Source organism: Ictidomys tridecemlineatus, chromosome 10 (assembly GCF_052094955.1).
Source record: "Ictidomys tridecemlineatus isolate mIctTri1 chromosome 10, mIctTri1.hap1, whole genome shotgun sequence".
Classification (NCBI taxonomy): Eukaryota; Metazoa; Chordata; class Mammalia; order Rodentia; family Sciuridae; genus Ictidomys; species Ictidomys tridecemlineatus.
The window spans coordinates 126,482,161-126,502,341 of record NC_135486.1 but is presented as its reverse complement, the minus strand read 5'-3'; the positions used below and the strand labels follow the sequence as shown (position 1 = coordinate 126,502,341).

The 20,181-nt window shown below is 44.3% G+C and overlaps 1 long non-coding RNA gene across 1 annotated transcript in view; it reads right to left on the bottom strand.

Moving 5' to 3' along the window:
* The window catches only part of LOC144367069 (uncharacterized), a 59,799-nt gene extending 53,485 nt beyond the window's left edge, over positions 1–6,314 (bottom strand). The window contains exon 1 of the long non-coding RNA XR_013426275.1: positions 6,228–6,314. This is a non-coding gene — a long non-coding RNA (uncharacterized LOC144367069). The remainder of the gene's footprint in view (positions 1–6,227) is intronic.
* Positions 6,315–20,181: the final 13,867 nt, after the last annotated feature.

Genomic DNA, 20,181 nt, shown 5'->3' with positions numbered 1-20,181 from the left:
CAAGGACCCAAGTTTTCCTGCAGGTTGATTTCCATTCTCAAATATGACTTTTCTCAGGCTCACTCCCTTCAGAGCACAAGAAGGCTGCCATGATGCCAGGCATTACACTTTTCCCCATGTGTCTCTTTCTATCTTTCCCAGAAAAGAGAGAGTGTATGCATCCCCCCTTCCTGTCACGTCACATTTGGTCTGAACTGTGTTATATATGTTCCTTCCTAAGTTTAGTCACCAGCAAGGGAAATAATTAGTCACCAGCAAGGGAAATAAATTGACCTGAATAATCTTAGACATTAAAACTAATGTTGGGTAATGTTGGAGGGAAGGTGGATATCCCCCCAAGACTGGGGTTCTTCCACAATGGAAGATGGAGTACAGCTTTGTGGGGAGTCAACCAACTGCCTGCCAACCCAGGAACTGGGGTACACAGAGCAAGGTGGGTATTGATCTCAGCTGGGCCACTTACAAGCCACTTAGTATTTGTTGAAGTCACTCTGCCTCTGAGGATTCCTCATCTACAAACTGAGTTCCACCTACTTTTAAGGTTGCCGTTGAGGTTCGTGGGAAAGAACCTAGAATTCCACGAGGCACAGGGTCAAGGTTAGTTGTGATTCTGTAACACTCAGTCTAAAGGGAAAGACCTGTTCTTAATTTCATTGTTGGAAACAAGAACAGGTCTTCCTCTGTTCTTAAAAATAAAGAAGTGCTCATTCCTAACAACAAGACGGTCGTGTGTGACCAGCGTGAGTCAGGAAGGCCATCTTCAGAGCAGCTCCAAGGTGAGCTGTCGTAGCTGCTGCTAAAACACAGCCGCGGAAGCTCAGAGTTAAACAAGCAGAAGTACCGACCTGTAGTGCTGTGCTTTTCTTCTGAGAGATGCTTCCAGTCCAACCAGGGCAGGACATGCGACCCAGGAGGGCTAAGAAAGGACACGCATTGCTGACCTGACAAGGCCACGAGAGCCGAGATCAGTTTTTTTTTGGTTTTTTTCTTGGTACCCAGGATTGAACCAGGGGCACTTAACTGTGCCCAAGGGCATCATCAAAACCAATGGAGATTTTGGTGGAGGGCGTTAAGAGGAAGCTGGGGCCTGATACAAGACCAATAGCAGAGACCCAGGAAAAGCCATGGACTGGAGCCGTCACTCTGGTGGTTGGGAGTGCTGTGTATACACAAGGCGCCACCTACTCAGATGTAGACAGACTCAGAAGGGTTGTCCAAGCCACATGCAGATGCGTCTCCACAGAGCCAAAGCCTCGCTGGAACAAGGGCTGAAGCACAGCTCAGCCCCACGCAGACTGAGCAGTGAGGACCAGGGGTTACCAAATCCGGGCCCAGTTGCTTGCTGCATGACAGGCCAGTCACGTGGAGGGTCGGGGGGTGGAGGCAAGGAAAGAGACCATACTGGAAAAGCTGGCTGAAGGGGGAGATGGAGGACTCTGGTCCAAAGTCCATCCTCCTCCTCAGGGCCAGTGAGGGTCTTAGAAGGTCAGGGTTCACCCTGCGTCTCCTCAGCACAATGCAAAGAGCAGCCAGGGGAGGTTTAAGAAAGGGATGCAGATAAGGTCAAGAAGATTCCCTTGACAGGCAGGCCACATGCATCTCTAGGTCAAAGGTCAGCTATGGCAACCCGCACCTCCACAGGTGGCCATCTGAAGCCATTCACCAACTGACCACCTGCCTCCCCACTCCCAGGTGCAGCAATGCAGGTGGCTTAGATGCTCTGCGTCCTGGGAGCTCTTGTTTAGAAAGCCTGTCTCCTCTGCCTCTAACAAACAGGACACCAGGACTTCCAAAGGTCCCGGTCACCATGGGTGTTCTGGAAGACAGAACATGCTCAGGGCAGCCAGAGAGGGAGAACCTCAAAGCTGCCTCTCTCTGGCTAAATGTGGGACACAATCAGTAAACTCCAAGAGCTGCGAGGCTGCTCCCAGCCATGCACATGTTCAATGTCAGGGTAAACATTTTAACTGGCTAAGGGGCTGCTGGCACAATCGCTGACCGATTAGCAGCTATGCCTACCCAGGGACAGGCGAAGGAGCCAGGGTGGGGTGTGGGAGTTGGAATCTGAGCAGGTACATCAGAGGCTACCGACTGAACAGAAAAATAGATTTTGCAGAATCAGTTCTTCCCCCACTCTAGACAAATGGCCCAGCAGAGAACAGCAGCAGCCAGTGTTGCTACAATATATTACCTAACACGCCCAGTGTTCAACAAAAACCAGACACGCAAAGAAACAGAAATACATTATCTCTATTTAGAAATGAGAGTAGGTAATGCAAAATGATTTTGAAGGCTACAGATGGTGGGATTCACAGCTAAAGCATCAAAGTAGCCACTATAAATATGCTCAAAACAACTAAACTATAAATAATTCAAGGAAAGCATGATTGAAATGTTTCACCAGAGATAGAGACGTTGAAAGGCACCAAATGGGAATTTTAAAGTTGAAAACTGCAAGCACCGAAATGAAAAATTCACTGAAGAGCTCAACAATACATTTGGGCAAACAGAAGAGTCAGAAAACTTGAAGACAGATCACTGGAGGCAGGTACAGTTGATACTGGACCAGGTCAGAGGCCTGACCTCAGGGTTTCCAGCAAACCAGTTCCAGCCACTTGACCCCAAAACCAAGCAGGAAAGGTAAACTGAGAAGCAGAAAAGGAAACCTTCATCCATATGGCCCTATTGGGAAGGCAAAGTGGGATCCAGCCTCTCAGCCCTGTCTTCCAGATGCTGACAGGAGCCTTAGGTTAAAGAGAGGCAGAATTCTGGCAGCAGGCGTGGGGAGAAAGTGCAGAATTGAGCCATTCTCATCAAACTGTGGTCTGGTTGATTGTTCTCTCAGTTCTGGTTTTGCAAGGAGATTTAAGAAGTCCTTGTCGCTTTAGGGGGCTTTGCAGGATGCAGGGTGCAGGAAGTTGATCTGTCACATCTGTGATCCCAGAAGTGGGCAATTAGGGTCCCATGAGATGCTTGGTCCTGAGGTTCCTGGATGGAACCGGACCACAACAGAAGACCTCTAGGGCCACTAAAGGAGTCTGAAAACCTTGCCTCTGTCTCGCAGGGGGACAAGATTGGTTGGTTTATAACTACACTGGGGCTAATGAACCTTTATTACCAGTTTTTAGGTGAACACTCCATAAATGATTAACATACCAACAGACAGAGACGAGCAAGTGAGGGCAGAGGCACCAGGCTTTGTCCCACGGGGCAGCTGCAGGCCTAAGGAAAGTGGATGCTTTTAGCAAAGGCAAATTTCTAAGCCCCCATCACATCTTGAAGGACAGAGAGAAAAAAGACTAAGCAAAAATAATACATTGACCCTTAGAGTAATGTAGGACCCAAGGTATGCATAATGAGACTAGAGAGAGGAAAGGGATTCGTAGAAGATACTGAACAACCACTACCTGGCAATTCCTACAATTTGATTAAAAAAACATGCTACACATACGTGGGGTTCAATGAGCCTCCAAGTAGAATAAATGCAAAAAAAAATCTACAACCAGATATATCACAGGTAAAATGTTGAGACTCAGAGGAAATTTTGAAATCGCAACTCATTGTGTACAAAGAGCCATAGTAAGACTGACCACTCACTCTCTTTTTAGTACAGGGGATGGAATCCAGGGCTCTGGACATGCTAGGCAAGTGCTCTACCCTGAGCTCCATCCCCAGCCCAATCACTGACCTGTCATCTAAACACACACCACCGGCAAACAGTCAAAATGATGAAAATTAAACTCTCACATGCACACATCTGTCAACAAAGATTGTTCTATCCAGCAAAACTATCATTCTAACATGCAGATGAGATAAAGAGATTTCCAGATAAATAAATCCTGAGAGACTTCTCACCAGCAGAGCTCCCTTACAAGAATTACTCCAGGAATTCAGTCCCATCAGAGAGTTGCTTGAAGCCAGATCATAAAACAAAGAATACACATAAAGATAATTACATAAGTAATTACAAAAGACAGCATGTAGTTCCCTGTTTATTCTCCTTTCTTTCCTGGACTGTTTTAGAAAGCAATTGTGTGTAAAGCCAGACACCACAGCTGTGTGACATAAACAGCATTCCTTCCATGACTGCAGATGGGATGTATATAAGGTGACGGGGACCCAGTGACGTCACAGCCAGTGGCTCCATGATTTTCACATGATGACGCAATCAACCAACGGACACTTGTCTCAGAAGGTATGTCTGTCACCGTTAAGGGACACACAATTGTAAATATTCGTATGGTGGGTGGCTGGGCCTGTTATGCTCAGAATATATTTGACAAGAACAGCAAATAAGGTCAGGTATTGAAATAAGAAAATAGCATCTCAAAGACACAGAAGACATAGAGACCAGAAAGAAAAAATAAGGAGGATAATGTAGCCATCTCTATAAATATGCAACTGCTCTCTTTTCTCCTCTCCCGTTGCTTAAAAAAAGTTAGATTATATACAGTGGTGATAATTAGGTATTAATGGGTCTATATCCTACAGGCATATAAAATTGTACATAAAAAGGCTGGGAGGGAATAGGAGTGAGGTTTGTATGTCTCACTGAAATTAAGTCAGTGTAAATCTGAAGTAGATTCTGATAATTAAGAGGTGTATTGTAAGCTCTGGAGCAACTACTTAGAGAGTAACTAATATAATAGAAATTATCAAAATAATTAAAACATAGCACTAGGAAGTAACCACTTAATGCAAAGGAAAGCAATTAGGAAGGAGTAGAGAAATGAAAAACACAGGAGGAAATTAGGAGACATGAAAACAAAATAGCAACCAGGCGCCGTGGCCCACGCCTGTAATCCCAGCAGCCCAGGAGGCTGAGGCAGGAGGATCGCAAGTTCAAAGCCAGCCTCAGTCACTTAGCGATGCCCTAAGCAACTTGGAGAGAACCTGTCTCTAAATAAAAAATTTAAAAGGCTGGCAGTGCTGCTCAGTGGTTAAGCACCCCGGGTTCAATCCTTGGTACCAAAAAAAAAAAATGTAGCAAATGTAAATCCAACCATATCAATAATAACATTAAATATAAATGCATTACATGCTCCTGTGAAAAGCCAGAGATGTCGTCTCAGATCAACTTCAGGTGGTACACAGGGGTCACATTTGAGATCCAAAGACACAAACAGGCTGAAAGCAAAATAGTGGAAAAGAGATTCCGTACAAACAGTGACCATCGAAGACCCAGAGTGGCCCTGCCAATGTTTACCTTAGGTTTGAAGACACAACTTGTGAGCAGAGACATGCCACCAGGATCAACTGCTTCCTAGGTGACACAATCACCAACATACGCACCTTTCAAATAAAAACCAAAATCCATGAGGCAAAATTGACAGACTTGAAGGAAGAAACAGGCAACTTAAAAATAACAGAGACTCCCACAGGCCCCCTGTCATTAAGGGATGCAAGGATTTGTCAAAGGTCCACACGGGCACGTGACGTCTGCAGGACCCTAGGAACCAACTAACCAATTAATGGACTGAGCTGGACATCACAGCCCTGCACCGAAATGGGACACTCCTGTCCCCAGCGGGAGGATCCACAATCTCAGCCACAGCACACACAGCAGGTCCCAGCAGTGAACACAGGCTGAGCCTTAAAAAAAAAAGTCTCGACAAATTTCAAAGGACCAAAAAACATGCAAAGTACATTTTCCAAATACAAGGAGTGAAATTGACCATCAAGAACCCAAGGGATTTGGAAAAATCCATAAATAGGTGAGATTTAAAACCCCTTCCCCAAGAATGTGTCCGACAAGAAGGGACAGAGAGGGTCCAGATGTCTGCAGACCTCCAGGGCAGCGAACGCAGCCCCAGAGGAGATCCACGTCGTCAAGAAGCATCGGGTTGACCAGGAGGCCGGAGTCCAGGCCAATCAGCGGCCTCCACCTGCAGAGACCCGGAAAGAAGGGGAAAGATGGCGGCTGGGGAGGCCCTGCGGGCCGCTCTGCGGAAGGAGACCACAAAGTGTCACCCAGACGGAATCCCACACCTCAGAGCGGGCGACAGGGCCCTAGGCGGCGGATTTCCGCAGAGCCACGACACCCGCGCAGGAATCAGAGCCTCCGCGACCCTGTGAGGCCCAACTCAGACCCGAAGCCGCAGGTCTGGCGCACACGGCGCTCAAGCAATGCGGCAGAGTCACCTCATCAGCGGCGCCCGCTCCCACGCAGGCCACATGGAGGCCATCCAGCCCCAGCACAAGGCTGCCCCAGCACAAGGCCACCCTACCTCCCCCGCCGCCTCACAGGATACCCGGCGCTGGAAGCAGGCCGCCGCAGCCATCTTGGAAAACCTCTTCCGCCATTTTGGTGGGCGTGGCTGCCAGCGGTGGGCGTGGCTGCCAGCTGTGGGCGTGGCTACCCGCCGGACCTCGTGTGAGCAGGCGCCTGGTCCCAGCTCCCCAGGCCCTGCTCCTCCCCAGCTGTAGTGACTCGGCCCAGTGACCGCCCAGCGCAAAAGCTGCACCCACTTGGGGCGCGACCCTAAGGGTGGGAGGTCCCACAGTGGGGACCTGATAAGCTAAAAGGAGGGGAGGGGACTAAAACCTGGAGCAAAACAGAGAGCTCAGGATTGGGAAGCTCCAGGCAGGAGAGGGAGTCGGTACCCGGGGCTCAAGTCCTCTCACCTGGTCACCTGCACCAGCCTGAGGACAGACTCAGCTTAAAACAGACAGCTCCCCCTAGTGGATGAGAAGGAGGCAGCAAGGACATGGAATTGTAAGGTTTTTTTTTTTCCTTCTTATCTGTATTCTTCCTCCTCTTCCCTCTGTCCTCCGGCCCTCACATCCCAACATACGTGAAACCAAGAACTTTACATGAATAGAACTAGGAGAACTGAGTCACCTGAAGAGTATAATATGGAGGAATTGCATAACCCCCCCTTTTTCTTCTCTTTTTCTTTCTTTCTTTCATTTTTTTCCTTCTTCTTTTTCTCCTTCTTTCACCCTGTAAATTTCACTATTTTAACTCCTGTAAATTTCTAAAAACACATGTGTGTTTGCTTTTATGTCCTCTACACTCCTCCCACATACTTATCTACCCTAAGTTACCTCCTGTCTATTTCCTGCTACTAACCCTCTTCATTGGAGTTCTTCAAATTTCCTAAGTTATGTTAATCCCACGCCCTCACATCTTTCCTCCTTAGATGACCTGACCTCCAGTTCACTGTCCGCCACCAGAAACCGTAAACCTTTTAGGAAACTACTGATTATATTTTAAATAATAATTGAATCCAACATTTCTGGACATTGAAACTAACTATAAATGCCTTAATAACAATAATTTGTTCATGGGTGATGTACTGTTGATATTAGGATGTGTTAACATTGTCCTTCTCCATGAAGGAGGGATCTTGGAGCCATACCAGAGCACTACAAATCTATAGGGTAAAAACAATAATACCCCAGTCCACAGAGCAGAAAAGGAAGAAATGCAAGCAACATGAAAAGAAAAGGGAAGAAAGTACCACAAAGAATTCAAGACAACACATCACTGGAAGAATTGACAAGTACAGCAGAAAGAATGACAGAGAGAGATTTCAGGATATACATGATCAAATGTTTTGGGATCTTAAAGAAGAAATAAGGCAACAAATACAGACAGTGAAAGATCACTTTGACAATGAGCTACATAAACAAATCCAAGAAGCAAAAGATCAACTCAACAGGAAAATAGAGGTTACATATTTAAAAAAAAAAAAAACAGAAATCCTTGAAATGAAAGAAATAATAAACCAAATTAAAAACTCAAATAAGAGCATCACCAATAGAGTAGACCACTTAGAAGATAGGACATCAGACAATGAAGTCAGAATATATCATCTTTAAAAGCACATAGACCACATGGCAAAAATGATAAGAAACCATGAGCAGAAAATTCAAGAAATATGCGATAGCATAAAATGACCAAAATTAAGAGTTATTGGAAGACATAGAGGTCCAAACCAAAGGAATGAGTAGTCTATTCAATGTAATAATATCAGAAAACTTTCCAGACATGAAGAATGAAATGGAAATCCAAATCCAAGAAGCCTACAGGTGCCAAATGTACAAAATCACAACAGATTCACACCAAGACACATTATAATGAAAATGCCCAACATACAGAATAAAGAGAGAATTTTAAAAGCCACAAGAGAAAGGAATCAGATCACATATAGGGGAAAACCAATTAGGATAACACAGAGTTTTCAACACAGATTCTAAAATCTAGAAGATCCTGGAACAACATATTTCAAGCTCTGAAAGATAATGGGTGCCAACCAAGAATTTTATATCCAGCAAAATTAAGCTTCAGATTTGAAGACAAAATAAAAACCTTCCACAATAAACAAAAGTTAGAAGAATTCATAGCTAGAAGACCGGCACTACAAAACATTCTTGGCAAAATATTTCAAGAAGAGGAAACAAAAAACAACAATGAAGTCAGAAGAGGGAGGTGGTGGTACCCTAAAGGAAAAGCTAATCAAAAAAGAAAACCAAGTCAAGTTAAATAACAAAAATAAACAAATATGGCTGGAAATACAAACCTGTCTCAATAGTAACCCTAAATGTTAATGGCTTAAACTCACCAATCAAAAGACACAGGCTAGCAGATTGGATTTAAAAAATACCCAACAATATGCTGCCTCCAGGAGACTCATCTTATAGGAAAAGACATACACAGACTGAAGGTGAAAGGTTGGGAAAAATCATACCACTCACATGGACTTCGGAAGCAAGCAGGGATTTTCATACTCATATCAAATAAAGCAGATGTCAAGCCAAGGTTAATCAAAAGGGATAAGGATGGACATTACATACTGCTCAAGGGAACCATACACCAACAAGACATTTAACAATCATAAATATATATGCCCCAAACAATGGTGCAGCTACGTTCATCAAACAAACTCTTCTCAAGTTCAAGAGTCAAATTGACCACAGCACAATAATCTTGGGTGACTTTAACACACCTCTCTCACCACTGTATAGATCTTCCAAACAAAAGTTGAATAAAGAAACTATAGACCTCAATACCACAATAATTTAGAGTTAACAGACATATATAGAATATTCCAACCTGCATCAAGTGGATACACTTTCTTCTCAGAAGCACATGGATCCTTCTCTAAAATAGACCATATATTATGCCACAAAGCAAGTCTTAGCAAATACAAAAAAGTAGACATACTACCATGCATTTATCAGATCATAATGGAATGAAATTGGAAATCAACAACAAAATAAAAATTTCTACATCACATGGAGACTGAACAATATGCTACTGAATGAACAATGGGTTACAGAAGACATCAAGGAGGAGATAAAAAAAATTCTTAGAGGTAAATGAGATCACAGACACAACATATCAAAATCCCTGGAACACTATGAAAGCAGTTCTAAGAGGAAAATTCGTTGCATTGTTATAGTTAAAGCTTTGTCCCAGGGTTTCATAAACTGACTTCTAGACCACGCACGTATAATCAAATCAAGCCTTTATTGAAGCACACCGGTGGCGGCTGACCAGAACATAAGGCTGTTCCCCTGATCAGCCCCGAACAATTGCAAGGGCACTCCTTATAAGCCTGAAAACCACAAAAGGGATGTTCAGGGGGTCTAGCCAATGCAAGCAAGCCAGGTTACAGAAGCTGGACAGTGCAGTCAAGCGGAGGGAAGCCTAACCAATCACAGTTAGCCCAGTCACCCCAGTTACAGAAACAGAGCCCCGTTACCCTAGTTACAGAAACAATACCCCATGAGGTAGTTCCGTGTTCTTAAAGGTTTCTATAGCAAAAGGAAAAGAACATCTTGCTCCAGTCATGACCCTTCTACTTGGCATGGTTGTTTACAGGATGAAGTCATAAAACAAAATGGAGTCACATTTGCTCCTACTACCACAGCATGGGGTTCATTCCTTAAAAGAAGAAAAATTCAACAAATAAATGACCTTACATTACATCTCAAAGCCCTAGGGGGAAAAAAAAGAACAAGTCAGCAGCAAAAGCAGTAGAAGGCAAGAAATAATTAAAATTAGAGTGAAATCAATGAAATTGAAACAAAAGAAACAATTGAAAAAATTGACAACACTAAAAGTTGGTTCTTTGAAAAAAATAAATAAAATTGACAGACCCTTAGCCATGCTAACAAAGAGAAGGAGAGAGAGAGAACTCAAATTACCAGCATACATGATGAAAAAGGCAATATCACAATGGACTCTACAGAAATACAGAGGATAATTAGAAATTATTTTGAATGGGGTAGTTTTCCTCATTTCCTTCTCAGAGGATTTGTCACTGATATATAGAAATGCCTTTGGTTTATGGGTGTTGATTTTATATCCTCAAAAAAAAAAATAAGATACTTGGGAATCAACTTAACAAAAGAGGTGAAAGATCTATACAATAAAAACTACAGAACCCTAAAGAGAGAAATCAATGAAGACCTTAGAAGATGGAAAGACCTACCTTGCTTTTGGATAGGCAGAATTAATATTATCAAAATGACCATCCTACCAAAGGCACTATACAGATTTAATGCAATTCCAATCAAAATCCCAATGGCATTCCTCATAGAAATAGAAAAAGCAATCATGAAATTCATCTGGAAAACAAGAGACCCAGAATAGCTAAAGCCATCCTTAGCAGGAAGAGTGAAGCAGGTGGCATCACTACACCAGACCTTAAACTATATTACAGAGCAGTAGTAACAAAGACAGCATGGTATTGGCACCAAAACCGACTGGTAGTCCAATGGTACAGAATAGAGGACACAGAGACTAACCCACAAAATTACAATTATCTTATATTAGACAAAGGTGCCAAAAACATGCCCTGGAGAAAAGATAGCATCTTCAACAAATGGAGCTGGGAAAACTGGAAATCCATATGCAACAAAATAAAATTAAACCCCTATCTCTCACCATGCACAAAACTCATCTCAAAATGAATCAAGAACCTAGGAATTAAACCAGAGACTCTGTGTCTTTTAGAAGAAAAAGCAGGCCCTAAACTCCATCATGTGGGATTAGGCCCCAACTTCCTTAAAAAAACACCTATAGCACAAGAATTAAAACCAAGAATCAATAAATGGGATGGAACCAAATTAAAAATTTTCTTCTCAGCAAAAGAAGCAATCTGTGAGGTGAACAGAGAGCCTACATCCTGGGAGCAATTTTTTACCCCTCACACATCAGACAGAGCGCTAATCTCTAGGGTATATAAAAAATTTCAAAAAGCTCAACACTGAAAAAACAAATAACCCATTCCACAAATGGGCCAATTACCTGAACAGACACTTCTCAAAAGAGGACATACAATCAATCAACAAATATATGAAAAAATGCTCATCATCTCTAGCCATCAGAGAAATGCAAATCAAAACTACTCTAAGATACCATCTCACTCCAGTCAGAATGGCAACTGTCATGAAGACAAACAACAATAAGTGTTGGCGAGGATGTGGGGGAAAGGCACACTCACGCATTGCTGGTGGGACTGCAAATTGGTGCAGCCAATATGGAAAGCAGAATGGAGATTCTCTGGAAATCTGGGAATGGAACCACCATTTGACCCAGCTATCCCTCTCCTTGGACTATACCCAAAGGACTTAAAAACAGCATACCACAGGGACACAGCCACATCAATGTTCATAGCAGCACAATTCACAATAGCTGAACTGTGGAGCCAACCTAGATGCCCTTCAGTAGATGAATGGATAAAGAAACTGTGGTATATATAATCAATGGAATAATATTCATCATTCAAAAAGAACAAAATCATGGCTTTTGCGGGTAAATGGATGGCGATGGAGAAGATAATGCTAAGTGAAGTTAGCCCATCCCAAATATCAAATACCAGAATGTTTTCTCTGATATAAGGAGGCTGACTTATAGTGGGGTAGGGGGAGAGAGCATGGGGGGAATAGATGAACTCTAGATAGGGAAGAGAAGCGGGAGGGGAAGGAAGGGGGCAGGGGGTTAGCAATGATGGTGGAATGTGATGGACATCATTATCCAAAGTACACATATGAAGACTTGAATTGGGTGTCAACATACTTTATATACAAACAGAGATACAAAAAATTGTGGTATATATGGGTATTAAGAATTGTAATGCAAAAAAATCAACAACAAAGTACATGTAAAAAGGCATAAATTGGCGTGGACATACTTTATATACAGAGATATGAAAACTTGTGCCCTACCTGTGTAATAAGATTGCTTTCCACTGCTGTCATGTATTTAAAAAATAAATAATAAGAAAGATATTAGCAAAAAAAAAGTAAGCAGAAAGATGTAAGTAATAAAGGTTAGAGTGTACCTAAGTGAAACAGAGAATAAAATAATAGCAGAGAAGATCAATAAAACCAAAAACTGGTTCTCTAAAAAGATGAACAAAATTTATACCCTTCTAAAACTTTTCCAAAACTTTGTATAAAACTTTTCCAGCTAGACTAACCCTACAAAAAAAATAATAATAACCCAAAGCCAGGAATGCAAAAGGCACTAAGTTTAACAGAAATTTAAAAGTTACAGGAAAATATGATGTAGGCGTACAATGATAAAAAAAAAATTGGATAACTAAGACAAAATGGACAAATTCTTAGACACACATAAATGATTCATAATAGCCAAAGGATAGAAAGAAACAAAATATCCATCAACTGATTAATGGATAAATAAAGTTGAATTGTCCATATAAAGGAAAGTTATTCCACAATTTTAAAAAAAGTAAAGCACTAACTCGTACTACAACTTGGATGACCTTGGAAACAGAAGCCAAGTGAAAGACAAGCAAACAAGACCGACACTTCGCATGATTCCATTTACATGAAATATCCAGAATAGTCAAATTTAGAGGCACAGAAACTAGATTAATGGTTGCTTAAGGCTGTAGGGAAGGCAGAGAGGACGAGACCAGGACTGACTACTAATGGATGTGAGGTGTCTTTTAGGGGAAATGAAAATATTCCAAGCTTAGGTTATTGTGACAGTTTCATGAATATACTTTAAAAATATTGAGTAGTTTGCTTTAAGTGGGTAAATTAAATGGTATGTGAAATACATATTCATAAAATGATTTTTTTCTAAAAAAAATCAGCAGCCGTAATCTAGGGCTCCATGAAGACTCGGATGGTTTGGACATAGAAACTGTGGTCCTCTGCCCTGGGTAACAGAGTCCTTGTTGATGAAGATGAAAAGACCAAGTAGAAAGAACATAACCTTTGAGTTAGCTCCCAGAAACCTGAGTCCTCATCGCCTACTGAGCAACCTTACACTAGAGACAGATTATTCTTCTATAAACAGACATGGCGGCACCTAGTCCCTGGATTGTTGGAGGATGAACTATGGCAAATAAAGCATCTAGGGCCAGGACTAGCGATGAGCACATCCTTATAATCAACATTGCAATCATCAATACATGTAAGGCTTTGTTGTGAAAATGAAGGAAATTAATGATACTTAGGTGCTAAGGATTTGTTTTTAGCTCCTAAGAAACAATATGGTGTTTAAGACCTGTTGTAGGAAAGAATGAATGAAAGAACAAATGAATGAAAGAACAAATGAATGAATGAACAAATGAATGAATGAACAAATGAATGAATGAACAAATGAATGAATGAACAAGTGAATGAAAGAACAAATGATTGAATGAACAAGTGAATGAATGAACAAGTGAATGAATGAACAAGTGAATGAATGAACAAGTGAATGAAAGAACAAATGATTGAATGAACAATTGAACCAATGATTGAACAAATAATTGCCTGAATGAACCAATGAATGAATGAATGAACACATGAATGAACACCATGCCATTCCTGGCTGCATGATTTCTCCTTAGAACAGATCTGATGACTCAAAAATGCTAAACAGCATTGGAAAAACTCCTGAAATGAAAATAGAGAACAGAGAAAATAGAGAAATGAACATCTTAGGTCTTTCTTCTTATAAAAATGAATTGTGACTAGGACAGGGAAAAAAATATCTAGACTCAAGTTCAAATATAAATAAGGTGAGACAACAGAAAGTCCAAGAAGCCTATAGTGACAGCTAGTGATACTGTCTTGGGGACCTTGGCACTGTGAGAGAGTGCATGGTGGCTTCAGGGCCACCACACCCAGGGCACAGCTCTATCCTGCGGATATCTGCTTGTTGATGTGGAACTCAAAACCAAAGGGGAAAACCAGTCCTGGTTGTGGGTGGGTGATCGGAATCAAGATCAAGAAGACGTCACCCTGTGGAGCCTCTGAAAATAAGTAATTTAATTCTCATAGCAAACTTGAGAAGCAAGCATTATTCAACCCCACTTTACAGAGGAGATAACTGAGTCTCCGGGGGGAGGCACCTATGGGTAGTAGCCAGCTGTTTAACAAACACTTCTCCCTTGTTCAGAGGAAAGTCCTGAGCACTCTGTAGAGCTTTTACTCCCCACAGTTCTGGGGAGTGTGGGCCATTCCTTTATCCCCTTGAATAGATGAGGAAACTGAGGGTCCGAGAGGTGAAGTGACTCAAGATCCCACGATACTTACTTCAACCCAGCTTGTCTCCTGAGGCCAGGGTCTCAAGCCTGATCCTACAGAAACCCTTGAGCTGGTAGCAAATCGAGTTCTAACTCCTGTCCAATTCCCAAACAAACCCTGGCTCTGCACCACCCTGCTCCCTTCCCACGGGAAGCAATGAAGCTGTCAGAAGGGCCGGTGACTAGGGAAAATGGCTTGACCGGAACTGGAAGGTCTAACACCCACAGGAGCCACACTGAGGGGAGAGGTCAGGAGTGCCAGAGATGTGAGAAGGGGGTTGGCTGGACGTGGCGGATCCCCGGCCAAGAGGGCAGCCGCTTGCAGTCCGGTATTGCCAGATCTGGATGTAGATTCTTCTACGTGGTCCAGAGCTGACCTGCCAACAGGGCAGCAACAGAGACGCTTAACCAGTGGGCCACATCCCATCCCTTTTCATGAATTAGTTTTTCAATTCTGGAGACAGTCTCGCTGAGTTGCTTAGAGCCTTGCTAAATTGATAAGGCTGGCCTCAAACTTGTGATCCTCCTGCCTCAGCCTCCCAAGCTGTTGGGATTACAGGCATGTGCCACCGCGCCCAGCTGCCATGTTGTTTCTGGACCTATGCTAGTCACAGTTCTGCTCATTTTGTGTCATTCACTGAATCGTATGCCTGGGACACACGCACTTCTCTGTAGTTGAAATTTTGTTTGTTTAAATCATGAAATAGAAAATGATATTGTATGTCAAACACAACTCCTAGGTCATCTCTGTTAAACCTTCTGGGAAATATTCCTTGTGTGAGTTGTTGGGGACTGTGAGCGCGAGCGTTTCTGTGCTCCATCTCACCAACAGTGACATCCAAGGGTGGAGAAGTCACATCACAGGTCCAACAATGTGACTTAGGCAACTAAGAACCTCACAACCTGGCGAGTGTCTGTAGAATGGGGTGGATCGCTGCTCCAGGAGCGGTAAGCGCCCCTCTCCTGCGGGGACCCATCCTATTCAGAGGATTTCTCAGCGACTCTGCAGAGATATGGCGGGAGGAGCCAAGTGGCAGCCACTCACATTCCTCCCAGTCCCAAGAGCCATGGAATGCAAGATCAGCCTTCCTTCCATTCATCCGACAAATACATACCCACTACCTCCACACTGTCAGGGGTGTGCCCAGCCCCAGGGACTCAGTGACCAGCCAACATTTAAAGATCTCATTAACCATGAGATGCTTTCATCCCATAATAGCCCACAGGTGGAGGGAAGCAGCCCATGAGTGGGGACATTTGGGCTGAGACCTGAATGACGATAGGAACCAGGCAGACTGTGCTGGCCCACATGAGAAAGGAGGGGGGTTCCACCCAACTAAAAATCAGATAATGCAGAGGGAGATATCTGTGGTCCCAGCGTCTGGCTTTATCTTTATTCCTAGGATTCTAGGAACGCAAAATTCTGAGATGCCACAATTCTGAGCATCTAGGATCCAACAGCTCTTCATTAAGATTCTCTGAATTGATGACTAAACCTTCTAAGTCTCTGACTTTCAGGCAGAATGAACCTGCCTCTGCCCCAGATGAGTCCTCTGCGGGTGTAGACAGGATGGAAAGAAATATCTGGAAGAAAAGAGAGAGAGAGAGAGAGAGAAGAAAGCCCCCGTTTGCATTTGGTCTGCAATCTGCCTCCCAGTGAGACCCCGCGCTCCCCTCCGCTCTGGGGAAAGAGACAAAGGAGGATGCGGACAGGGCCCTGCTCTGTACTAATGAGTCATCTCCATGGGCACGGGGAATGCCAAGCCCTGTTCAGCCGAGGCCGTCGGCAGCACGGGGCGAGCACACAGACTAATTTATACGGAATAAAAACACATTTTTACATGGTGCCCTGACACCAAGACAGGCGTCTCCTCCCCACAAAACAAGCCCAATTACCACGGCACGCTCTGCGGCCCTTGCTGCTCTGGGAAAAGGCTGCAGATTCTCTTAACCCTTCACAGCTCTGAGAACAGAAGCAGAAAGACAATCAGTGCTCAGGTTGCTCCGTGGGCTGCAGAGGACCCGAGGGCAGAGAGATGAGGCCCCGGGCCTGGAGCCCCGGAAAGTGATTGACCTCGGGGAACGGCTCACCCACTCAGTCCTGGTGGCCTGGCCAATTCAGGGGTGCCCAGCACGTCCGTCCTCACTGTTCCAGCAGTGGCTTTGGAAGACAGTAAGCTATTAGTTCTACTTATGTCCCAAGAGTAAGAAACAAGGCTCCAACTGGCTTTAGCAAACCATATGGGCTCACGTGACTGCATCTTCCTGGGGTAGACTAGCTCTACACCAGCTTAGCTAAACTGGACTCAGAGGCTTACGGTAAGATTAGTGCTCCCCCCGCCTGGTGACAAGGACAGCCAGCAGCCGCTCAGATTTGCAACCTGTCAGTTAAGCCACCCCAGGGGGAGGGCGCATAGATGGTATATAGTATATGCTCAGTAAATGTGAGCTGTTGGCTGTTTTTATTTCAAAAGGGACCAGAGAATGCTATGCAGCCGATGTCCTGTTCCACGTTGTGGAATTTATCCAAGGAACATAGGGTCCCCGTGAAGCAGGTCAGCGGGTAACAGTTTAGACCAGCCCTGGGCTGCTGCTGGAGGGTAGAGTGGCCGGGCAAGGGTCAGGGGAGGGCCTGGCATGCTACGGAGAAAGCAAGTCATTTGCTACAAAGCAGCACAAGATCCATGTGACCCGAGTGCAGCAAGGGGCAGCAGATGTGGAAATGGAAATGGGGTCATAAGGCCCCCCACCCCCCTTACTGGAGCATCAGGATTCCATCATGTGGATTTGAGAGGACGGACACAAATATCCAATTCATTGCATGGAAAATCACCTGAGGTTTTTGTGGAGGACATTAGCTCTACATATGTCCCCAGGGGCAGAAACACACTCAAACTGGCTTTAGCTAACTCTGCAGGCGCTCATGACTGGGCCTTCCTGTAACAAAGCTAGCTCTAGAGGAGACTAGATCCAGGGGCTTAAGGGATTAGCGCGCCGACTGGGGAGGAAGGGGGGGCAGCAGCTCCAGGTTTGCAACCTGTCAGTTAAGCCCTCCTGCAGGGGCGGGGAGGGGGATTTCAGGCTTGGGCCTCATTGGCCAGGTTTCAGTCAAGTTTGCAACCCTGAACCAATCATTGTGCCCGAGGAGTACACTCCAGTCTCTGATTGGTCAGACCTGGTCATGTGTCGTGAGTCTATTGCTGGAGACTGGTGGGGCACTTACCTGCACAGGAAAGGGGATGGTTCTGCACAGAAGATCCTTGTGTTTGTTTTATTGGGGGAGGGGGTGTGGATTCTAAGCAGGAAAAAAAAATAGCATGTCTAGAAGAAAAGTCCAGAGAAGAGGCCAGACATGGTGCCACGCGCCTGTCATCCCAGCAGCTTGGGAGGCTGAGGCAGGAGGATTTCGAGTTCAAGGCCAGCCTCAAAATGTTGATGAAGCTCTCAGCAGTTTGGCAAGATCCTGTCTCAAAATAAAAAATATAAAGGGTTGGGATGTGGTCAGTGGTCAGTGGTTAAGTGACCCTGCGTTTAATCCCCAGTACCAAAAAAAAAAAAAAAAAAAAAAAGAAGAAAAAATGCAAGAAGAATCGCCAATAAAGAACCTCTATTGGGGAATAAAGAAGAGAACGACAATCTGAGGCAGACAAGCAGAGTTTGGGGATTTTTGAAGAAATCTGTGCAAATTCTTACGAAAGAAAGTTTATTGGCACTTTCGGGTCCAGGGGAGGTGTCCAGCTCCGAGGGAAAAGTGTCAGCAGCCTCTATGTGAAGCTTGCCTTCCGCCTGTGGCTGGCCATTCATTCACTTGACAATTGCTAAGAGGAACAAGATGGTCTTAAAGATGAGGCAGGCTGGTTTGCTGGATTGGCCTGGTGAGAGGCTTCAGAGAATAATTGTCATCTGAGTGTCTTCTCTTCCTGGCCTCCTGGCTCTGTTTTAGAAGCGTAAGTCAACAGTGTTTTTATTTATATGCTCCATTTCCACATTTTGCCATTTGATGGTGATCTTTCTTTGAAAGCCGTAGCTGATGGAACAGCCTAGAATCGGGTCTTTATCGTCCCTTGGTGCTGGGACGCATCTGTTCCAGTTGTTGGTTGAGTCCCACCTTGGAGGGAAAGTATCTGAGCCAATGTCAGAGATCTAGACTACAATTGAGCAACAAAGAAGCCAGAAGGGGGAAAAAAAAAATCAGGGCAAATCCATCACAAGTTCAGGTTGAGCTCTATTTTATCAGGCCCGTGGGTGTTGGCAATCATCTCCAAGCATCGTGCTGACACCATCCTGTGGGGAGAGTTTGCTTTACGAGGGTTAGACAGAAAGAGCAGGGGTTCAACATTATAATATAAAGAGTAATCGGCAGTAATATCACCCACCCAGCTTGGATATTAGCTGTAAACCATGAACCTTGCTCTGAAGATCAAGCTGTAATAATATGTGTAGGTGTTTATTTATGCTTTAGAAAAATGTAGATTTGTGGGGGAAAATAACACAAGAGCCGGAAGGACAAGGGGGCTTTGCCCACTTCAGGCTGCACATCCAGGACTCGTGGCAGACATGACTGATCCACCCCAGCCCCTCCTCCGTCCATCCTGGATGCTGCCGTCTGTCAATCTCAGTAAGAATTGTTTGTCCGTCTTGGATTGGGGACAGGAGGTTTCTCGTTTTCTGCTCGCTCTCGGATGCCGTGCATGGGATCTGCTTCAACCAGAAGGAGACAGATGAAGGGAAGTCAAAACTGATGCTCTCCCATATTTCCACATTGAGAAGGAGAAGGGGAGAAGGTTCCAAAGCTGGAGTGGGAAGTAGTCAGGCAGGGTGCAAGTTGACAGTGTTTTCTCCAAGAGGAATCCGACGGCTCTGGGTCCGACTCCTATCTTTACTATTGCTACAGTAAGATGGGAGTTTGCTGTCTTCTCTTGTTCCTCCAAGGCCAACATGCTAAAGCTTTGCTCGCCAAACTGTGGTACCACTAGGAAGTTGTGGAACCTTTAAGAGACAGCGTCTGGTGGAAGGAAGTTGGTCATTAGGGATAAGCCCTTGAAGAGGGTATGGGGACCCTGGCCCTGTCCTCTTTGTCTCTGCTTCCCAGCTGCTGTGAGGTGAACAGACCTCCTCCATCATGTCTTACTACCGTATGGACTGTGCAGAAGGGCCAAGTGACCAAGAACTGGTTTTCATCCAAAGCAAACCTTTCCACTTTTTAAGTTGTTATCTCAAGCATTTTGTCACAGTGATGGAAAACTGACTAACACAAGGATGAACTATCCCTGTGAACTTTGGTCAATTACTTCACCTCTACTAACCAGTTGCCTCATCTATAAAGTGAAAATAACAACAATTTCTCCAAGGTCACGGTGAGGACTGAGGGGATAATTCAGGCACAGTGCTCAGGGCTCAAACATGGGAAGCAGTCTCTGTAGTCATTGCTCATACACCACCCAACTGTTTTCCAGATTCCAGCCTCTAAAGACTTTTTCTTGTTGTTGTTTTTCTGTGTTATTTTTTTTTTAATTCAGTTGAGGATGTGAGATAATTAAGATAACCAAGTGGTTTTGTGACAACCTTATGTAAAGCTGCCTCCCTGGGGGTCGTTCTAGCTAAACAGAGAACAGAATCTGAATTTCCAAAAGTAACTGGGCAAACTCTCTTATCACTGGGGGATGAAGAGACGGGCTCATCA